The following is a 21,355-nucleotide window of genomic DNA, read 5'->3' on the forward strand; positions in this document are numbered from 1 at the left end:
TTTTTTAACTTCTTATTCTGTAATAAATTCACCTGTCAATTAATTCAAATGAACTTCTGAAATAATAGGACTATGTGATTATTAAGCTTTGGCTTTTAAGAAAATTCTAACTTCAAGGGTCAAAATCAGCCTTGAGGATTATTGCTGGAAAAATGCTACTCTAACCCATTATGGACCCTTCCATGAGCCTCTAAATAATCCCATGACTTAATGAAGAGCTATGTTAGAAATATCTTTTTTTTTTTCCCTTGAAAAGATTCTTTCATCATTTGAAAATACCTTTTCATGACTTTTCTCATTGTGAACTTAAGATCACAACCATACCTGGGAAAGAATAAAAGTCCATTGCACGATGCAGCATAAGCACATACATTTGCTAATGGAAAACAATAATGTCCACCAGCTAATCAGAGTAGTCATTTCCCCCAGGACCAGCACCCAGTATGCACTGAGTTGGATTCAAAGCTCAGGACTCAGGTCTACATCAGAGTTGACCTTTCCTCAGGATGGCATATGCCATACTCTGATGTTCAGAGCCTGGTCCCTCTGCTCCTATCATCTTTTGCCTTGAATGCCAGTCCTGTTCCCACTCCCCAGGCCTTGGCACAGTACGTGTTTGACAGGTGTATCTAGTTTGCCCTTTTTAATCCTGTCTAGGGCTTTACCATTCTCTATCCTTCATAAACACCGTATTTGGCTTCCCCCTCTAGCCAGCTTTCAGACAGTAATGTTGCCATCTAATATAATCTGCACCCGCTCAAGACCTAACACCTGTCCTCCCACTAGAAGCCCTTGAGCATTTTCAGCATATCCAGCCTATCCTGGGTTAGGTCTAGGACAGGTGGTGGCGGTGTATAACGATGCCCTATCCTGGCTCTCCCTGGGGCCCAGCTTCCTTCTGGCACAAAGGCCAGCCCTTTTATGACCAAATATGTGATGTGAGGCTGTTTGCTATAGATTTGGGAAATGGACTCACAGAAGTGGCCATAAAACTAGAGGAAGAGGCTTGTCCCTCAGAAGGGAAAACACTCAAGTTACATTCTAGATTAGGAGACAACTCTCTGTGATTATTTCTTCTGCAAATTATATCCCATTACAAGACCCAAGAGGTGGTCATTAGTTCTGCTTAAAATAAACAAAGAGAGACAGGTTTGGGGATTCAATAATGGAGTCTTCTCCCATCCAAGAATTCCCTTTCCCAGGGTGCTAGGGACCCCTTCCTAATTGAAGGGATAAGAGACACTGGTTTATCTGTCTCACCTTTAAGCTACTTCTGCCAGACAAACATAGCAGTCAACAACACTCTCTCACTTCTTGTCCTTCTTTCCAGGACATCAGAGTATAAAACAGAAGAGAGAGGCACATAACTCACCAGTGTCAGGTATGTACTCTGGCCAGCCCATGCAGTTCAATTCTGTTGGGGCACTCTGGGAGAATGGATGACTTCTTCTAGCGAGACTCAAAGACTCTGGAGAGGTAACGGTCATCTTCCTCCAACACTGGGAGAGGAGGAAAGAGGCAGAGAGTAAATGAAAAAAAGAGATGATATGCTGTCATTGCTACATCATACCTTTTCATTATCCAGGATCTTTGCTATGAGTAGGGCACATTGCCAAAATGCACACAGCTTCAGGAGGTTCCGTTCACATCAAAATCCATGAGAAAATAAACCCCACAAAACTTCTCCCAGAGTCTACAACCTATGTGGCCATATGTGGCAATTCTGGCAGAATAGGTTGTCATTCAACAATATAAAGTGAGGACTATTGAGAAAGTCTCCAAAACCCTAAATCTCCCCCAGCTGCTCAGTCACACAGCCCGACAGTTCTCCAAAAGCATAACTGTTAGTTTTAACCAAAGCATTTTCTTCTAGGAGTGCTTAATTAAAATTCAACTCATAAAGTCCCTAACATATCATAATTATGAGATAGACTTTACCTTTCAAACTGTAAGGACCAGTGATGCATAGGGTCTTGGGAAGACAAGGGATACTGTCCCTTTCTTTATCATCATCCAGAGATAAAATTGGCCCCTTCCAGTTTTATCTACTTTGTAAAGTTATTGTATTAACTTAAAAATTTTGGTATGTATTCAAATAAATGTTGTTCCCTTTCCTTTTCTTTTGTATCCCTCACATGATTAAGCAAGTGTGCTTAGAAAATTCTTTTGTTGTTCCTGGGATATCCTGTGGTCTGAACTCAGCAGCAGCAGCTTGAAATGGTATGGATAAAAAGGACTCCAAAAGAAGCCCTCTCTGGTCTGAAGAGAAGGAAAAGGGGCCCCTAAAGAGTATGAACAAATGGGGTAAATCTTCTCTGTTGTTCTCCTCCCACCCCAGATTTCCAGGACATTCCATTATAGTATGGCAGTCAGTTCTCCTTTCCCTTATACTTCCCTTATACCTGGCCAGGTAGGCACATAAAACTCTGAGGAAGGGGAATCCTTTATGACCTGAGGAACTGTGGTCCCAAGAGCATGGGATGGCAGAAGAATCCTGTTTCATTTTTCTCTTTCTATCCTCCTGCCACTTGGCTCCAGAGGCAGAGAGAATTGCAGGAAGTGTATCACAAAGTGGGAAAACAAAAGCCAGCTTTCTTGCAAAAAAACCCCCCAGGAATGTGGGGGCTCCTGGGACCAAGAAGTGTCTGGAAGAATGCAGAGAAGAAGGAACTCAAGAAAATTATCCCAAAAAGTTGTTTATAAGCTCTTGGACTTACCCCCAAACTATGCATGGGTAGATCTGACCCTAAACAGAATACTAAAGTCTTTGAGAACTGGACTATGGAATAGAACATTTTACAGGTCCCAGACTGGTCACTGAGTGATCCACATTATCCAAATAACACTGAAAACACCTTGAAAACTGAACTGACATAAGAAACATAGCCTCTGAAGGTCAGTAAGAACTTGTAATCTAAATTGGATTCAACTGCCTGAAAAATGTACTAGTCATTGTTCTCCATAGCAACTAAACAAGGCCCAGAGTCTCATAACATAGTATTCAAAATGTCCAAGATATTATTCAAAATTACTTAATATATAAACAACTATGAAAATCTCAATAAAGTATAAGGGAAAGGAGAACTGACAGATCTCAACACCAATATGACATGGTTGTTGAAATTATCAAAGATTTTAAAGCAGCTCATATAACCATGCTCTAAGAAGTAAGGGTGAACACTCTTGGAATGAATGGAAAATAACATCAGGGAGATATAGCTGAACAACACAGGTTTGACCTGCACAGGTGTGCTTATATGTGGCTTTATTATTTTTTTTAAAGATTTTTATTTATTTGAGACAGGAGAGAGAGCACAAGCAGTGGGGAGGGGCAGAGGGAGAAGCAGGCTCCCTGCTGATCAGGGAGTCCGATGCAGGGCTCGATCCCAGGACCCTGAGATCACGACCTGAGCTGAAGGCAGTTACCAAACCAACTGAGCCACCCAGATACCGCCTTATATGTGAATTAAAAAAAAAATAACTACAATACTGTAAATGTATTTTCTCTTCCTTATGATTCTCTTAATAACATTTTCTTTTCTCTAGCTTACTTTGTTTTAAGAATAAAGTATATAATACATATGACATAAATAATATGTGTTAATTGACTACTTATCAGCAAGGCTTCTGGTCAACAGTATGCTATTAGTAAATTTTGCGGGCATCAAAAGTTATGTGGATTTTTGACTGTGTGGGGGGTTGGCACCCCAATTCCTATATTGCTCAAGGGTCAAATATAGATGAAATAAAGAATGCAATGGAAACATTAGAACTCAGAAATATAGTAACTGAAATAAAAAATTCATGGTGTAGTTCAATTACAAAATAAAATGATTGAGGAAAGAATCAGAAAACTCAGTAGCTTAAAAGAAATTATCCAGTCTGAAGAACAGAGAGGAAAACATATTGGAAAAAATAAACAGAGCCTCAGGGACCTGTAGGACAACAACAAACATCTAACATTCTGCCATCAGAGACCTAGAAGGAGAAGAGGAAGTGTGGTGCAGAACAATATCAAGAAATTTCTGGAAAGATTGTAAATGTGGTGAAAAACATTAACTTATAGTACAAGAAGCTCAGCAAACTTCAAACAGGAAAACCCGTGAAAATCAATGCCCAACACACTGTAATCGAACTACTGAGACTAGAGACAATGAAAAAATCTTGTAAGTAGCCAGAAACTAACAACAAATCATATATATAAGGGAACAATCATTCAAATGACTATAGATTTCTCATGGAAGCCAGAAAGAAGTGGAACACTACTTTTTAAATGCAGCACCGTCAACCTAGAATTCTATATCCAACAAAAAAATACTTTAGAGAAGAAGGTGAATATATATTCTTACATGAAGAAAACAAAGAAAATTCATAGCTAGCAGACCTGCTCTGAAGACAATTTGAAGATCTTCATACAAAGGAAAATCATAGCAGAGAGAAACTTCAAAATTCAGGAACTGAAGGAAGAGCAATAGAAATAGAATATATAGGTAAGTGTAACAGGCTATTTTTCCCCCCTAAGTTCTTTAAAGTGTGTTTGACAGTTAAAAGCAAAAATTACATTATTGTCTGATGAGGTTTTCAATATATGCAGATGGCACATGACAACTACAGCATTAAGGGGGGACTAAAGGGACCTATATGGTGGGAGGTTTCATATGTTTTACTTAAAGTAGTAAAATAACCAGTTATAAAAAGTGGACTATGAAAAGTTAAAGATGTATATTAATCCCTACAGTGGCTATTAAGAAAAAAAAACACATAACAATATATAGTGTAAAAAACTCAACAGGTAAGTTAAAATTAAAAACTAAAAAGTACCCAAATAATCCAAAAGACAGTAAAAGGAAACAGAGCAATGAATCAGAGGAACAAGCAGAGAAGATGGTATATCTAAATCCAAACACATCAGTAATTACATTAAATTTAAATACTCAGAACACATAATTAAAGAGATTTTCAAAATGGATTAAAGAAAAAAATCCTCACAATATGCTATCATAAGAAATCCACTTTCAAAATAATGATGAAGGTGGGTAAAAAGTAAAAGGATGGAACACATATGCCACACAAACACTAATCAAAAGAAAACTTGAGACATTACACTAATATCAGACATGACAGACTTCAGAGTAAGGAAAATTACCAGAGATACAAGAGGACTTTATACACATAACAAGAGGGTGAATTCATCAAGAAGACAAGACAACCCTAAAGAGGTATGCATCTAATCACAGACCTTCAAAATATATGAGGCAAAACTTGATACAATTTACACTTGATCTTAGCCAAAAGGCTGAGAAGTGATAAAACCTGATACAATTTAAAGGAGAACTAGAATTATGGTTGGGTACTTTAACACTTCTACCACGGTAATCAATAGGAAAAAAAAAAAAAAACAGCAAGGGGACAGGTGAAGGGAACAACACCATCCACCAACTGGAACTGAGAATTACACAGTAGTCCATCCAACAATCACAGAATATGCATTGTTTTCAAGTGCACACGGAATATTCACTGAGAGACTATATCCTTGGTGATCATAATAGTAACTGTAACAACAACAAGTTTAAAAGGATTGAAATCATATAGAATATGCTTCTCTGACCGAAATGGAATTACACTAGAAATCAGTGATAAAAAGGTAATTGGAGAGTCTTCACCTCCTTAGAAATTAAGCAACATATTTCAAAATAATCCAGGTAGTAAAGCGACTACACTTTGAGAACCGTGATCCAGTGTTCTGATTCCTTCAACATATGTTTTTATTCCTAGGTTCTGATTCTTTCAAGCTATACTGTATTATTCTTCATCATGCTCTTTTGGTAATCATACCTGTAATGTATCTTTTTGTGTTTACTTGTAGAAACTATCAGAGCATTATTTGACTCAACTAGTATATAATCTCCACTTCCTATTAAATTATCAGAATTCTCTCTTAGGCCCCCAAACCTGTTAAAATCACAGAATCTCAGACTTAGAATTCCCTAGAAATCTACTTTAATCTTGGTTAAGAGGAAATGGACCCTGTACATGTTTACATGGAGGCCAAATCACATCTGATTTTTAAAAACAGGCATGTAAGCTGTTGACTATATCATTTTCACAAAACTTTATATCAAGCCATCTTTCATATGGATTACTAAAACATTCTCCTAAATCTTCTCTCCTTGCTCCACACCAGATCTGTCATGCCACTCCCCTATTAAAGCCCTAAGAGACTGTCAAGATTGACTGACATGGGCCAAGGTTTTCACATTCTGTCCTCTAGCCACTACAACAACCCCTGTTTTCTGCCTTTCTAAGGCATCAAGGACCTATCACTCACTACCCCTGATACTCCATGAATTCCATACTACCATGCTCTTAAAAAAACTATAGAGGTATAATTGACATATAACATCATGTTGATTTCAGGTATACAACATAATGATTTGATATTTATATACATTGCAAAGTGATCGCTGCATAAATCTAGTTACCATCTGTCTCCATACAAAGATCATTTTAGGATTTACTTTCTTGGAAAATTTCAAGTATGTGCTATAATATTATTGACTATAGTCACCATGCTGAATATTATATCCCATGACTTATTTATTTTATTACTGGAAGTTTGTACCTGTTGGCCCCCTTTACCTGTTTTGCCTGCTTTCCACCACTTCCCCTCAGCAACCACCAATTGTTTTCTGTACCTATGAGTTTTGTTTTGTTCTTTAGATTCCACATATAAGTGAAACTATACAGTATTTATATTTCTATGTCTGACTTACTTTGTTTAGCATAATTCCCTTAAGGTCCATCCATGTTGTCACAAATGGCAAGATGTCATTTTCTTTTATGGCTAAGTAATATTCCACTGTGTATTTATATCTAGTTTTGTTCTTTTTCAAGATAGCTTTGGCTATTCTTTTATGGTTCCATACAAATTTTAGGATTTGTTTGGTTCTAGTTCTGTGAAAAATACCCTATGTTTATTGCAGTGTTACTTATAATAGCCAAGATATAGAAATAACCCAAGTTTCCATTGATAGATGAATGGATAAAGAAGATACTGTATACAATGGAATTGAATACAATGTTTCTGTGAAAAATGCCATTGGAATTTTGATAGTGATTGCATTGAATCTGTAGATTGCTTTGGGTAATATGGACATTTAAATATTAATTCTTCCAATCCACAAGCATGGTATATCTTTCCATTTATTTGTGTCTTTTTTATTTCTTTTATTAATGTTGTATAATTTAGTGTACAGGTCTTTCACCTCCTTGGTTAAATTATTCCTAGAGATTTAGTTCTTTTTGATGCAATTGTAAATGTGATTGTTTTCTCAATTTCTCTTTCTGATAGTTTGTTTTAAGTATATAGAATGCAACCAACTTTTTTTTATATTGATATTGTGCCCTGCAACTTTACTGAATATTTATTCCAACAGTTTTTTTGGTGGAGTCTTTAGTGCTTTCTATATATATAATACCATGTTGCCTGCAAAAAGTGAGTTTTATTTTTCCTTTCTGATTTATATATCTTCTATTTCTCTCTTGCCTAATTTCTCTGGCTAGGACTTCCAGTACTATGGTGAATAAAAGTAGTGACAGTGGGTAGCCTAGTCTTGTTGGCTGATCTTAGAAAGCTTTCAGCTTTTCACCATTGAGTATGATATTAGCTGTGGGCTTGTCCTATATGGTCTCTATTATGGTAAGGCATGTTCCTTCTATACCCCAATGGTTTGCCAATTTTGAACCATCCTCACATCCTTGGAATAAATCTCACTTGATCATGGTGTATGATCCTTTTAATGTATTGTGATATTTGATTTGCTTCAATACTTTATTGGAGATTTTTACATCTTTGTTCATTAGGGATATTGGCATGTAATTTTCCTTTCTTATGGTGTTTTTGGTTTGGGGATCAGGGAAATGCTGGCTTTGTAAAATGAGTTTGGAAGTATTCCCTTCTCTTTAATTTTTTGGAAGATTTTGGAAAGGATAGGTATTAAATCTTCTTTGGATGTTTGGTGGAATTCACCAGCAAAGCTCTCTGGTCTTGAATTTTTGTGGGAGGGTTTTGATTACTGTTCAATCTCCTTACTAATAATCAGTCTATTCAAATTTTCTATTTCTTCACGGTTCATTCTTGAAAGACTGCATATTTCTAGGAATTTATCTATTTCTCCTAGGTTGTCCAATTTGTTGGTGTATAAATGTTCATAGTAGTCTCCTATGATCGTTTGTATTTCTGTGGTATCAGTTGCAATGTCTCTTTCATGTATTGATTTGAACCCTCTTTTTTTTTTTTTTTTCTTGGTGAGCCCGGCTAATCGTTTGTCAGTTTTGTTTATCTATTTAGAGAACCAGCCCTTAGTTTCATTGACCTTTTCTACTGTCTTTTAGTCTCTATTTCTGCTGTGATTTTTATTATTTCTTCCCTCCTAGTAAGTTTGTACTTCATTTGTTCTTTTCCTAATTCCTTCAGGTATATAGTTTGATTGTTCATTTGAGATTATTCTTGTTTTTTGAAGTAGGCCTGTTTTGCTATGAAGTTCCCTCTTAGAACCACTTTTCCTGTATCCCACAGATTTTGGAATGTTGTGTTTCCATTTTTATTTGTCTTGAGGTATTTTTTAATTTTCTTTTGTTGTGTAGTCACTGATTATTTGTGATTTTTCCAGTTTTCTTCTTTGAATTGATGTCTAGTCCCCTACCATTGTGGTCAGAAAAGAAGCTTGATATGATTTCATTCTTCTTAAACTTATGGAGACTTGTTTTGTGGCCTAACCTGTGATCTATCCTGGAGAATGTTCTATGTACACTTGTGAAGAATGTGTATTCTGCTGCTTTTGGGTGGAATTTACAATGGGTATATGAATACAGCCCCACAAGCTGTTCTATATATATCTGTTAAGTCCATCATGTGCAGTTTTTGTTGAAGGCCTTCAACAAATGTTTGAATTTTTCCTTATTGATTTTGTTCAGGTGACCTATCCATTGATGTAAGTGCAGGGTTAAAGTCTCTGACCATTATTGTATTATTGTCAATTTCTCCCTTTAGGTCTGTTAATATTTGCTTTATATATTTTGGTACTACTGTGCTGCATATATACATATATATCATCCTATATATATATAACAGTCTATTTTAATTTGACAGCAATTTAAGTTTGAATCCATTGTAAATCTACATTTTACTCCCCACCAACATCATTTTTGATATCTCATTTTACATATTTTTTCATATCCCTTAACTAAGTACTGTATATTAATTTTCCTATTTTTGTCTTTTAACCTTCATACTAGCTTTATAAGTGGCTAATAAGCCTATTAGCCTTTACCTTTACTATATATTTAAATTTACTATTGTGATTTTTACTTTCATATATTTTCTTGTTACTAAATAGTGCCTTTTCTTTTCAGCTCAAAGAAGTCTCATTTATCCTTCTTGTAAGGCCAGTTTAGTGGTGATAGGCTTGTGTACCTTTTGTTTGTCTGAAAAACTTTATTTCTTCTTCAATTCTGAATGATAACCTTGCTGGGTAGAATAGTCTTGGTTGAAAGTTTTTTTTTTTTCTCTCTCAGAACTTTCAATATATATTGCCACTGTCTTTGGAACTGCAAAGTTCTTGCTGAGGAATCTGGGGATAGTCTTATGGGGATTCCCCTGTACAAAACAAGTTGTTTTTCTCTTGTTGGCATTAAGACTCTCTCTTTAACTTTTGACATTTTAACTGTAATGTGTCTTGATGTGGATATTTTTGGATTCATCTTTTTGAGAGCTTTGTAGGCTTCCTGGATCTGGATGTCTGTTTCTTTCCCCAGATTATAGGAAGTTTTCAGTCATTATTTCTTGAAATAAGTTTTCTGCTTCTTTCTCTCTCTGTTCTCCTTCTGGGACCCTTGTAATGTGAATGTTATCCCACTTGATGTTGTTCCACAGATCCCTTAAACTATCTTCACTTTTTAAAATTTTTTGTTTGTTTTTACAGCTCTGTTTGGGTGAGTTCCACTGCCCTGCTTTCTAGATCACTGATTCTTTAGATTCAGTCTGCTGTTGAACCCCTCTAGTGTGTTTTTCAATTCAGTTCAGTGTTCTTCAGCTCTGTGACTTCTGTTTGGTACTTTCTTATATTTTCTATCTCCTTAAGTTCTCATTTTGTTCATTTATTCTTCTCCCAAGTTTAGTGAGCATCTTTATGACCATTACTTTGAATTCTTTAACAGGTAGATTACTTACATCTTTTTCACTGAGGTCTTTTTGAGGTTTTATCTTCTTCTTTTGCTTGGAACATACTCTTCTGTTTCCTCATTGTGTTTGACTCTCTGTATTTGCTTCTATGTATTATGCAAAAGAGGTACCTCTACCAGTCTTGAAGGAGTGGCTTTGTGTAGGTGATGAAATTTATTATTTAATCATGCCCTAAATCTTGGTTGGCTACTTGACTTGGGTGTCTAAGTAGTTTGACTTATTCTTGATAGGTCCCCATTGTTGAAGGTGCACCAAGACCTGTCATGATCCAAGGAGAGGGATCTCAGCACCTAGTTTCAGGCTGATTGGAAGTCTGACCCTCAGGCAGTAGCTTTCAAAGTATGTAAATGTATACAGTCTTGTGGGGCTGTAATCATATACCCTGCTGGCCCTCATAGTCCCAACTATCTCTTGCTCCTCCAGCAGATGTTTAAGATTAGCAAATGGATCCCCTTCATGTGTAGTATAGATGGTTTTCAAACTGCTGATTTTGCACTTGTTCCTGGGGCAAGTGAGACTGCATTTAAGTCCCTTAAAAGAAGTATCTCCATTTCCTATAGGCCTTTGGGTCGCTTGGATGTAAGCCCCATTGGTTGTCTAAGCCTGACGTTTTGGGGGCTCATCTCTCTGGTGCAGGTTCCAAGGTTTGGGTGCTTGATGTGGGGCACAAACCCCTCCCTTCTTTAAGAGAAACTCTGGACTTGTGAGGTCTTGGGGTGGAGATTTTGGAGAGATTATGTCTCTGCCTCTCCTACTCATCTCCATGTGGTCTTTTTATCCTTTGTTGTGGAGGAGCATTTCAGCTAGTTTTCAGTTCTTTTTTTCAGAGGGAATTGTTTCACATGTAGCTATAGATTTGCTGTGCACAGGAGGAAGTAAGTTCAGGTTCTTACACAACCATCTTGGACTGACTCCCCTTAACATGCCCTCGATTTTGCTATTCTCTCTGCTTGAAATGCCTTCCCCAGTGAAATTTTATCATTTCTTCAGGCAAGTATCTCTCTGTCTGCAAGGTATTTTCCATGATCCCTCCAAACAGAATCACCCACATCTCCTTTCTGTTAACAGTATTTTGTTGATATAACTACAACATCTGTATTGCAGTATATATCTCTATGGTTTTGTGTACACTGAATTAAAATATACATTTTATTACTGTGTTGGCACTCTAGCTAGACTGTAAGCTTCCTGAGGAAAGAGACTGTTTTCATGTTTTATCCTAACATATGGCTCTGAGTCAAGCTCATTGTTCAGGAAGGGGTTGATAGAGAGGAAGGGAATAGCTTTCATTAAGCACTTTATATGTGTCTGGTATGTAGTGCACAATTTGTTCATCATTTCTAATTTAATTCCTACAACAAACCAACAAGATAGAAAGATGTTAATATCTCCATTTTACAGATGAGGAAACTGAGGCTCAGAGAGGTTAAGCAATGTTAGGTGCCCCAAATCTGCTTATTTTCTGGGCTATCCTTTTTGAAAGAAAACTGTATTTCCATATATTTCCACTGCTTCACTTCCTCCACTTTCCTCACTTCATTCCTCATGCAGCTCTTCTGACTTCTGCCCATACCTCTATACCCACACTACTTTACACAGCTCAATAATTAAGTTCATACTGTGAAATCCAGTGAGTCACTTTCAGTGCTTTCTGCTGCATTTGACATTGCTGACCATTCTACTGTTTCTGTTCTATTTTCCTTTTCTCCTGGCTTTCCTTCCTTTGTAATGATTCATGTTGGTGTTCTGCATTCTGTCTCCTCCTTTTCTGCTAGAATATATACTTTCCATGGCTTTTTAATCTCCATTTTAGCCATGACCTTTCCCCTAAGCTTTAGATCCATAATTCCAACACTGATTCCTGAATATATCCATTTGAATGAGCCACAGGCACCTCTGACTGAACTAGTACCAAATCATTCTTATTATTCTACCCCTTTCTTTACACCTCAGGTCCTCCTATGTTTCCTTTCTCAGGGAATGCTAGTACTATTCATCTACGCAGTTGTTTAGCTGAAATCCAAGGAAACATTAGATTCTTCCCTTTTTATCATCTCTCACACCCAAAAATAACTAAATCTGACAGATTTTATCTCTTAAACATATCTCTAACCTTCTCCTAGAGAGGACGTATGACATGATGGTTAAAACATGGGCTCTGGAGCCAGACTTTTTAGGTTTGAATTGTACCCCTGCTACCTGCTAATTATGTGATCTTGGGCAAACTGCTTACTTTTTTATGCCTTTATTTTCTCACTAGAGAAATGAAAATAACATTAATACTTGCAAATAATGGCATCTGTAGGAATGAATGTGTTATTTCATTTGAATCACTTAGTGGCTGTCACATAGACCATCCTTGATAAGTACTAGAACAATTTTTATTATTTTATTCTGGCCACCACCTAATTCAGGTCCTCATATCTTATTATGTCTCCCCCAGATTCATCCTCTACTCTGCTTCCTATTTAAAATGTGCAATTGCTAGCATCAAGTGCCCATATTGCTTCTGCACTTAAAAGCCTTCGGTGGCTCCCACCTCACATAGTGGCCAGAGGACAAACTATAAGCTTTTCATCTAGAATGCTCTGTGACCCAGCCCTGACCTAATCCTCTGTTTCATCTCCTGCCACTCCCCCTCATACCTGATATACTAGTTAAGCCAACTTCTTAAAGTTTCCACCATATCTTTGTGCTAAGGTTGTTCTCTCTGCCCTAATAGCCTTCTTGCATTCCTTTCTTTCCTAAGAAACCTACACATCTTTCAGAACTCAGCCCAGGGGACATCTACATTGCCAGGCTGGCTTCAGCATCCCTGCTGTGACCCCCTGGGGTCCTTGCATTCCTCTATTGTACTGCTTTGATTTTTACATCCTCACCACCCAGAACAATGCCTAGTATGTTAGTGCTCCATACATTATTTTTTAAAATTAAATGTATGTTGAATAAATAAGACTAATATTCACCTTAATCAAGATATTTTCAATATCTAGCTTATAGGCCTTTTAAGTAGGTAAAATATAGTGCCTTGATAAACACCTGGACAACATCCTGTCAGAATGGATAAAAGAGTCCAAAACCTAGGTAATTCTGTAAATTCAGTCTGGTCGGGAATGAGACTGCATCATCCAGGAAAAAGGTTTTTATTATAAAGATAGTAAATGAGTCACAACTGAATATGACTACTTTATATCCACACATCCCCATGCTTTCCTGCATACCCTCTTGCTGGAGCTGTGGTTTTCTAATTACAGTTGATTCTCATTATTTGTGCTACATATATTTTATAAAGCCTTTGAAAACACTGAATTAGCAAATACTGAGTCATTGCTCCTGGGAGAAATAGTGAGGTGTCTGTGAGCCTCTAGTCACAACATTTTTGTCAGGCAAAACAGTATTCGCACTACATAGTTTCATTTGTCAACATCCTTATAAAATAAGCTAGTCTTATTAGCACTAAAAATCTGCTCTTCCACATAACCCTTTTCTTGTATAATACTTAGCTGGTGTTTAAATTTTTTTTTCTTGAAGCCCCCTCATCCTTAGAACCTGCCTTACCTGCAACTTTAATGTTTCTTATACCATATTGTCCTTTGAAACAGGTGAGCCAGGCAGCACTAACCAGAGAGGTTTAACATTTTCCTGACCCTGGGTAACGTGACCATAAATTTCCTCGGCTTTCAGTCCTACAACATGGTGCCCACTACACTTTTTTATGGTTCATCATCTCAGGCATCCACATTTTAGCTGCTTTTTCCATCTTTTCCATATTTATAGCATACACTATAGCTGCTACCTTAGCACTTTCTAGAATGACTTTATATACAGATCAGTGAATTTCCACTTCCTTTTTTCTGAATGTACCACATTATTAATTCATTAACACTGACTTCATGGCCACTAGCAGTAGAACTCATGCCTGAACAAAGCTTATCCAACAAATGTATTTTCTCTGTAAGGCAATCATAGATTTCTTGTGCTTAGGAACACTAGACATCACTTCAGCACTATGTTTGGAAGTCATTTTTTTTTTAAAGATTTTATTTATTTATTTGACAGAGAGAGAGACACAGTGAGAGAGGGAACACAAGTAGGGGGAGTGGGAGAGGGAGAAGCAGGCTTCCCGCTGAGCAGGGAGCCCAATGCGGGGCTCGATCCCAGGACCCTGGGATCATGACCTGAGCCGAAGGCAGACGCTTAATGACTGAGCCACCCAGGTGCCCCTGTTTGGAAGTCATTTTAAGCAGGAAAATAACCAATAAAAAGCACAAAAATGCCCAAAACATGGTACTAAATAGGCCACGAAAAGGACATTTGTTTAGTAAAAGAGCTTAAACATGAACAAGAGCATTGCCTTGTTCAACCTGAGCTGAGAACCTGGCACTGAGTGACTCAAATATTTGCTGCTTTGCACATGTTTGTGAATGACTGACTGCCCAAGGGCCTTGAGTACTGAATTTGGGGTTACAAATAAATTTTAGTGTGTAGGTGAATTCACAAATATGGAATCTGTGAATAATAAGGAACTATTTAGTTTCATGCTTTATAGATTCCTCATCAAAATTAATGACAAATCACTCTTTGTTAGAATAGCATGGAGGAAAGCATTCTTAGCCTACACTGAGTCACCAGACACCAAGGGCACTGAAGAGTGAGGAGGGGCTTTCTGAGATGCTGGGTGCTGGAGGCAAAGATACTCTGTGGGAGCACCAGGGTCCTCACTGCTTTTAAGTCTTACACAAGAATGTGCCTGTTGGTGGGAACCTTTAAACTGAAATGCATTGACTGTTAAAGTGAGTTCCTCCCCAGTGGTGATATAAATCTTACACATGAAAAAATGGTAGTGTATCAAGAACTGAACTATTTCCTCAGATTCAGTAGGACTCGGATTCATACTCCTCTTCAGACAGTGATATAGTGATTCTGGCAGGTGCAACTTCCATTGGGAATTGAGAAGCCAAGGAAGTGCCACACTAAATATGCTGCATCTGTTTCTGCCCTATATGGTTACACAGCTTCCAACATTATTTTTTTACATATTAGCTAATTAAAACAAGAATTTACAAATAAAAATATGTGGTTTCATCTCATCATCTATAACCTATGTAAAACAATGCAAATAGAAAGAGAAAAGGCTTTGGAGACACACAAATAGGGGTTCAAATCTAATCTCTGCCAATGTATGACCTTAAAATTTGGCAAGTTTCTTAGTGTCTCTGAATCTCAGCTTCTTCATCTGTAAAACAGGGCACATAGTAACCAACTCACAAGACTGTTGTTATAATAAAACTGTTTAGATTCATGGGTTGACTTGTTGCAACCATTTGATATGGCTAGTTTGCCGTGGCACCTGCATCAAAATATTCACTTCAAAATATAAAATACTTTAAATTTGTAAGTAGTATGTTCAACTTGTATCTCTGAACTTTATTCATGTATAACTGTCTCCTATACTCTCACTTCCCACCCTGAGAATTATGGTCAAATGGTAAAAGTACTTTGTAAAAAGTGACCTTATATAATGCACTATCCCCATTTCTGAATCTTACCCCATTCTCCCTTCCATTCCCAGCTATAGGTTTGCATATTCCCTGGTGTGGTATTTTGTGAGATCCTAAAGTGTTTGGCTGTTCCATTTATGTTGTTGTCTAGATGTACTATCTGATAAAATCTCAAATAAGTTTGTTACTCATATGCAGAAAAGAGCAAACAGCAGACCTGAGGCTGTTATCTTTACTGGGGCCTCTGTGCAACGTTGGTTCTTAGCTGGCATCTGGAAACTTAGCTCTCAAACCATTCCATAACTGTTAAGGATGGGTTCACTGTGCCCGGACTATCTGTACAATTTTTATTTATCAGGTAATTAAAATGAGTACTTACAGTTCTCAGTTGTATAATGTGCTTTAGGCCAAACACCTCCTTTCCTTCTAACAGTCTGGAGTTTGGTATTTGTTAGGCAGGGAGTGCCATGTGGCCAGCTTCCTCCAATAAAAACCTTAAGCACTCAGTGACTAGTGGAATTCCCTGGACAGAAGCATTAGGCACATGTTACTGCATTTTTTTTTTTTTTTCTGCTGGAGAAAGAAGCAAGCTCAGTGTGAACCCTCACAGAAGGTAGAAAGCATGGGAAGACTTCATGGGTCACATGTGTTTTTTTCCCTTGCTGATCCTGTCCTGTATCTTTTCACTGCAGTAAGCCTCCCCATAAATATGATTATATGCTGAGTATCAGGAGTACTTCTAGCACATCATTGAATGTGTCACTGGCCTTAGGGACCCCCTCATGCCCCCCCAAATCCGCTTAGTTCTTAAAAACCAAACTTTTATTAGAGATTTCTGATTCTGCTAGGAGGTAATAGCCCTATTCTTTCAAGGTCCTTCCTCTTCCCACTAAATTCCTTAGATATAATACAACAAACAAACATAGAAAGACTGGTAGGTAGAAAGAAGGTGGGCTATCTAGAGACCTCAGGACTTGAGAAGCAACGGGGTGCTGAGTGACGTGGGTCTCCTTATGCCTCTCATATATCCCAGACAAGGCACTGCAGAAGCCTCCAACCCAGAACAAACAACAGGCACAAACAAGAAAAGCTCAAAGAAAAGCTTGTTTTCCCTAGCTAAAGCATTAGGAGAAGGGTGGCTGTTCTAGGCAGAATAATATACCCTGGACACACATCCTAATTCCTGCCTGTTACCTTACCAAGCAACTTTGCAGATGTGATTAAGGTTAAGGATTGTGAGTTGGGGAGATTACCTAGGTGAGCCCAACCTGATCCTGAGTCCTTAAAAGTGCTTTTCCCAGCTGAGGTCAGGTTCAGAGAAAGAACTATGGTCAGAGAGATGCCATGTTGGTCACTTTGAAGATGCAGAAGTGGTCAGGAGACAAAGAATGTGGGCAGCCTCCAGAAGCTGGAAAAGACAAGGAAATGGATTCTCCCTTAGCACCGCAAGAAAGGAACGCACCTTTACTGATGTGGTAATTTTAGCTCAGTGAGGGCCATGTCAGACTTCTGACATACAGAGCTGTAAGGTCATAGGTTTGTGTTCTTTTAAACAGTTAGATCTGTGGTAATTTGTTATAGTAGAAATAGGAAACAAGTAGAGATTCTGGTGCCTGGACGTGGAATGTGACTGGAACAAGCACCTAAAAACATGGAAGTGACTTTGGAATTGAGCAACAGGCAGAGACTGGAAGAATTTGGAAAAGCATGATAGGAAAAAATCTATATTGCCTTGAATAGATTGTTAATAGAAACATGGGTGTTAAAGTCATGCCTGGCAGTGAGGGCTCCGGAGGGAGAAGAGCATGATAGAGAAAACATAAATTGCTTTAGAGAACAACTAAGATATTTTGAACAGACTGTTAGTAGAAAATGGACATTTTATAAAGGTTCCTCTAGTGAGGGCTCAGAGGGAAATGAGGGAATTTTTTTTTTTTTTTTTGGATACTGGAGGAAAGAGGATCCTTGTCATTTGGTGGTAGGAAGCTTAGCAGAAGTGTGTCCTGTAGTTATGTAGAAAACACAACTGGTACATGATGAACTTGGATATTTAGGTGAGGAGATTTCTAAGCAAAGTGTTGAAAGTATAGCCTGTTTTCTTCTTGCTGCTTATGGTAAAATGCAAGAGAAAGAGATAAACTGAGGGAGGAACTATTGAAAAACAAGGAACAGGGGCTTGATGATTTGGGAAATTCTCAGCTTACCCAGATGGCAAAAAATACTAAAATTAAGACATCACTTTCAGAAAACTAGGCCTAGAGAAAAAGCTGAGAGTGTCTAGACCTCACCTTTTGCTAATACCTCAAGAAAGATTGAAAGAGTATCCAGTTATACAAAAGGATCTTTGAAGACACTAAGCATGCAACTAACAGATCCCCTTAGCCATATCAGAAGAAGCCAAAAGTAGAGAGAGGAAAGATCTTTGGAAGAGCTTCTTGGTTAATGGAGTGAATCCCCATGACATACATGGGAGACCCAAAAGGTTCTTGAGAATATTATCATAGCAAAATCACTGCCTGTTTGGACCAAGAGGGACAAAGAGCATGAAATGAAGGTGGGGCCCAGCAAGGAACTAATCTTTCACCCCATTTTCCTATCTCACAGAAGACGGCATGCTCTAATTCCCCTCTCAGGTGGTTTGGTTGGGCTGAACACAGAGTTATACTCCCAACATGCACCTAGCAGAAGCAGGTAATGCTCTAGTTGTCCCCACTCTCAGTGGTGTCTATGGAAATGAGTGGGAAATTTCCATTCTTTTCCAGGTGGCACTCTAATTTCCCCAGTAGGTGGTGTTAGCAGGCCAAGCAGGGAGCTGACCTTCCATCCCTTGCCTGGAGGAAGCAAGCAGTGGTGATCCACTTTGCTTGCCAGGGTAGTGTCAGTGGGTCCAGTGGAGAGCTGAGCCTCACCCTCATGCAGCAAGAACTAGACAAGAGGGCAATGTGAGGTGGGGTGAGGCACCAGTAGTTTTTACCACCCTTACTCTGATGCCGGTGGGGTGCAGCCAGGGTGATCGCCTACCACAGTTGGCATGAATGAGACTGAAAGATGTCATGCAAATCTACCTGCTCCTGTCACCACTTTAATATCTACCTGTCCCTCTGTCAGAAAGATAGGAGAGACGAACCTCCAGATCCACTGGGCAACAATGAGGCAGGGGAACTGAAGAGAGGCAGGACCAACTGGCACTCTGCTTTGTTTCCTCTCTCTGTGTGGTGGCAGGGCCCAGGAGGGAGGTGATTTACATGTTGGAAGTAATGAGGTGCCAACTTTTACCAGGAAGTTGTAAGCAGGCCTGAGGGGGAAGATGAACTTCTACTTTACTCAGCTGCAATGAGGCAGTGAGTGCCCAGCTTTTGACTGACTGCTAAAAAAAAAAAAAAAAAAAAAAAAAAAAGGTAAAATACAACACAGAGTCTCACTCATTATACAAAGAAACAGGAAAATCACAAAATGAATGAAAAAAGACAACATATCAACACTGAGATGAATCAGATTCTGGATTATCTGACAATATAAAGCAATCATTATAAAAGTACTTGAATAGTCAGTTACACATTTTCTTGAAACAAATAAAAAAAGAACCAAACAGGTATCAATACTGATACAAAAACCCTGCTAGGTTACAGAAAATTGATAGGCTCAGTAGTAGAGTGGAGATGACAGAGGATAGATAAAATCATTGAACCTGAAGACAGATCAGTAGAATTTGCTCATTCTGAACAACAGAGAAAATAGACTGAAACAAAATAAACAGAACCCCAGAGATCTGTGAGCTAATAACAAAAGAGCAGAGTCTTAGAGGGAGAAGAGAGAGAAATGGGACTGAAACAATATTTAATAAAATAATGGCTGAACACTTGCCAAATTTGGTGCATTTGGTGAAAGATAATAAAACTATGAATTCAAAAACACTTAGTGCTATTAAACTGAACGTTTGTGTTCCCCCTCAATTCATGTTGAAGCCCTCATCCCCAGTGTGATGGTATCTGAAGGTAATAGAAGGTGTAGCACTCATAAATGGGATTAGCGCCCTAATAAGAAAAGACACAAGAGAGATGATCTTTCTTTCTGCCATATGAGGATATAGCAAGAAGCCATCTCAAAACAGGGAGCAGGCTCCCATTAGACCCTGAATCATCCAGCACTTTGATCTTGGACCTCTGGCCTCCAGAACTGTGAGTAATAAATGTTTGTTCTTTAAGCAACCTAGTCTGTGGTATTATGTTATAGCAGCCCAAGCTAACTAAGACACTGAGTGGACCCCAAATAGGGTAAACCCAAAGAAATGATTTCTAAGACACATCATAGTTAAGCCTCTGAAAAGTGAAGAATAAAACAACAACAACAACAACAACCTGAAAGCAACCAGAGAGCAAAGAGGCATTACTTATATGGTTACACCAATTCTAAAGACAATGGGTTTGTCATCTGAAGCCATGTAGGCCAGAAGGAAGTGGCCCAACACATTTTAAGTACTGAAAGAAAAGAACTGTCAACTGCCAAACCTATATTTTTTTTCCTTCAGGATGAAGGGAAAATAAAGACATTTTTAGTTGAAGGAAAAGTAAAAGATTTATTGTTGGCAAATTTACCCTTAAAGGGTAGCTAAAGGAAGTTCTCTAAAGAGAAAGGAAATGATGACAAACAAAGTCTGGACTTTCCTAAAGAAAGAATAATGGCATGGGTAAAAATTAGGTTAAATGTATTAGACTATCCTACTTCTTGTGAATGTCAAATCATTTTTGATGACTAAAAAAAAATATAAAAACCTTTGATATGGTGCTCAATGTATATAAAGAAAACACTTTAGACAATTATATTTTATAAGTGGGAGGGTAAATGAACCTCAGCGGAAGTAAGATTCATTGGAAGTGATAAAATGTTGATAACAGTACACAATGATTAGTTATGTATGTATACAATGATACTTTTAGCAACCACTGAGAAAACCATACAGAACCATATATTCAAAAATATCAGAGAGGCACCTGGGTGGCTCAGTTGGTTAAGCGTCTGACTCTTGGTTTGGCACAGGTCATGATCTCATGACTGGTGAGATCAAGCCCCATGTTAGGCTCCGCACTCAGCGGGGAGCCTGCTTGAGATTGTCTCCCTCGGCCCCTCTCCCAACTCTCACATACAAGTTCTCTCTCTCTCAAATAAATAAATAAATCTTTAAAAAAATACTACAAATATGGGATGCCTGGGTGGCTCAGTCGGTTAAGCGACTGCCTTCAGCTCAGGTCATGATCCCAGGGTCCTGGGATCGAGTCCCACATCGGGCTCCTTGCTGGGCGGGGAGCCTGCTTCTCCCTCTGCCTGCCTCTCCCCCTGCTTGTGTTCTGTCTCTCTGACAAATAAATAAATAAAATCTTTAAAAAAAAAATACTACAAGTAAATTATGATGGAATCCTAAAAAATGTTCATGTAACTGACAGAAAAGTAAGAAAAGAGTACTGGAAAACAGGAGAATCAGGAAACTAGTAATAAAATGACAGACTGAAACCCTAACACAGTAATTATTTCAAATGTCAATGGTCAAAATACACCAATTAAAAGAGATAAGCATAATGGATAAAAAAACATCCAACATTGTTTCTTACAAGAA

This window comes from Mirounga leonina, unplaced genomic scaffold, assembly GCF_011800145.1.
Source record: "Mirounga leonina isolate KUSES-001 unplaced genomic scaffold, KU_Mleo_1.0 Mir_151, whole genome shotgun sequence".
NCBI lineage: Eukaryota > Metazoa > Chordata > Mammalia > Carnivora > Phocidae > Mirounga > Mirounga leonina.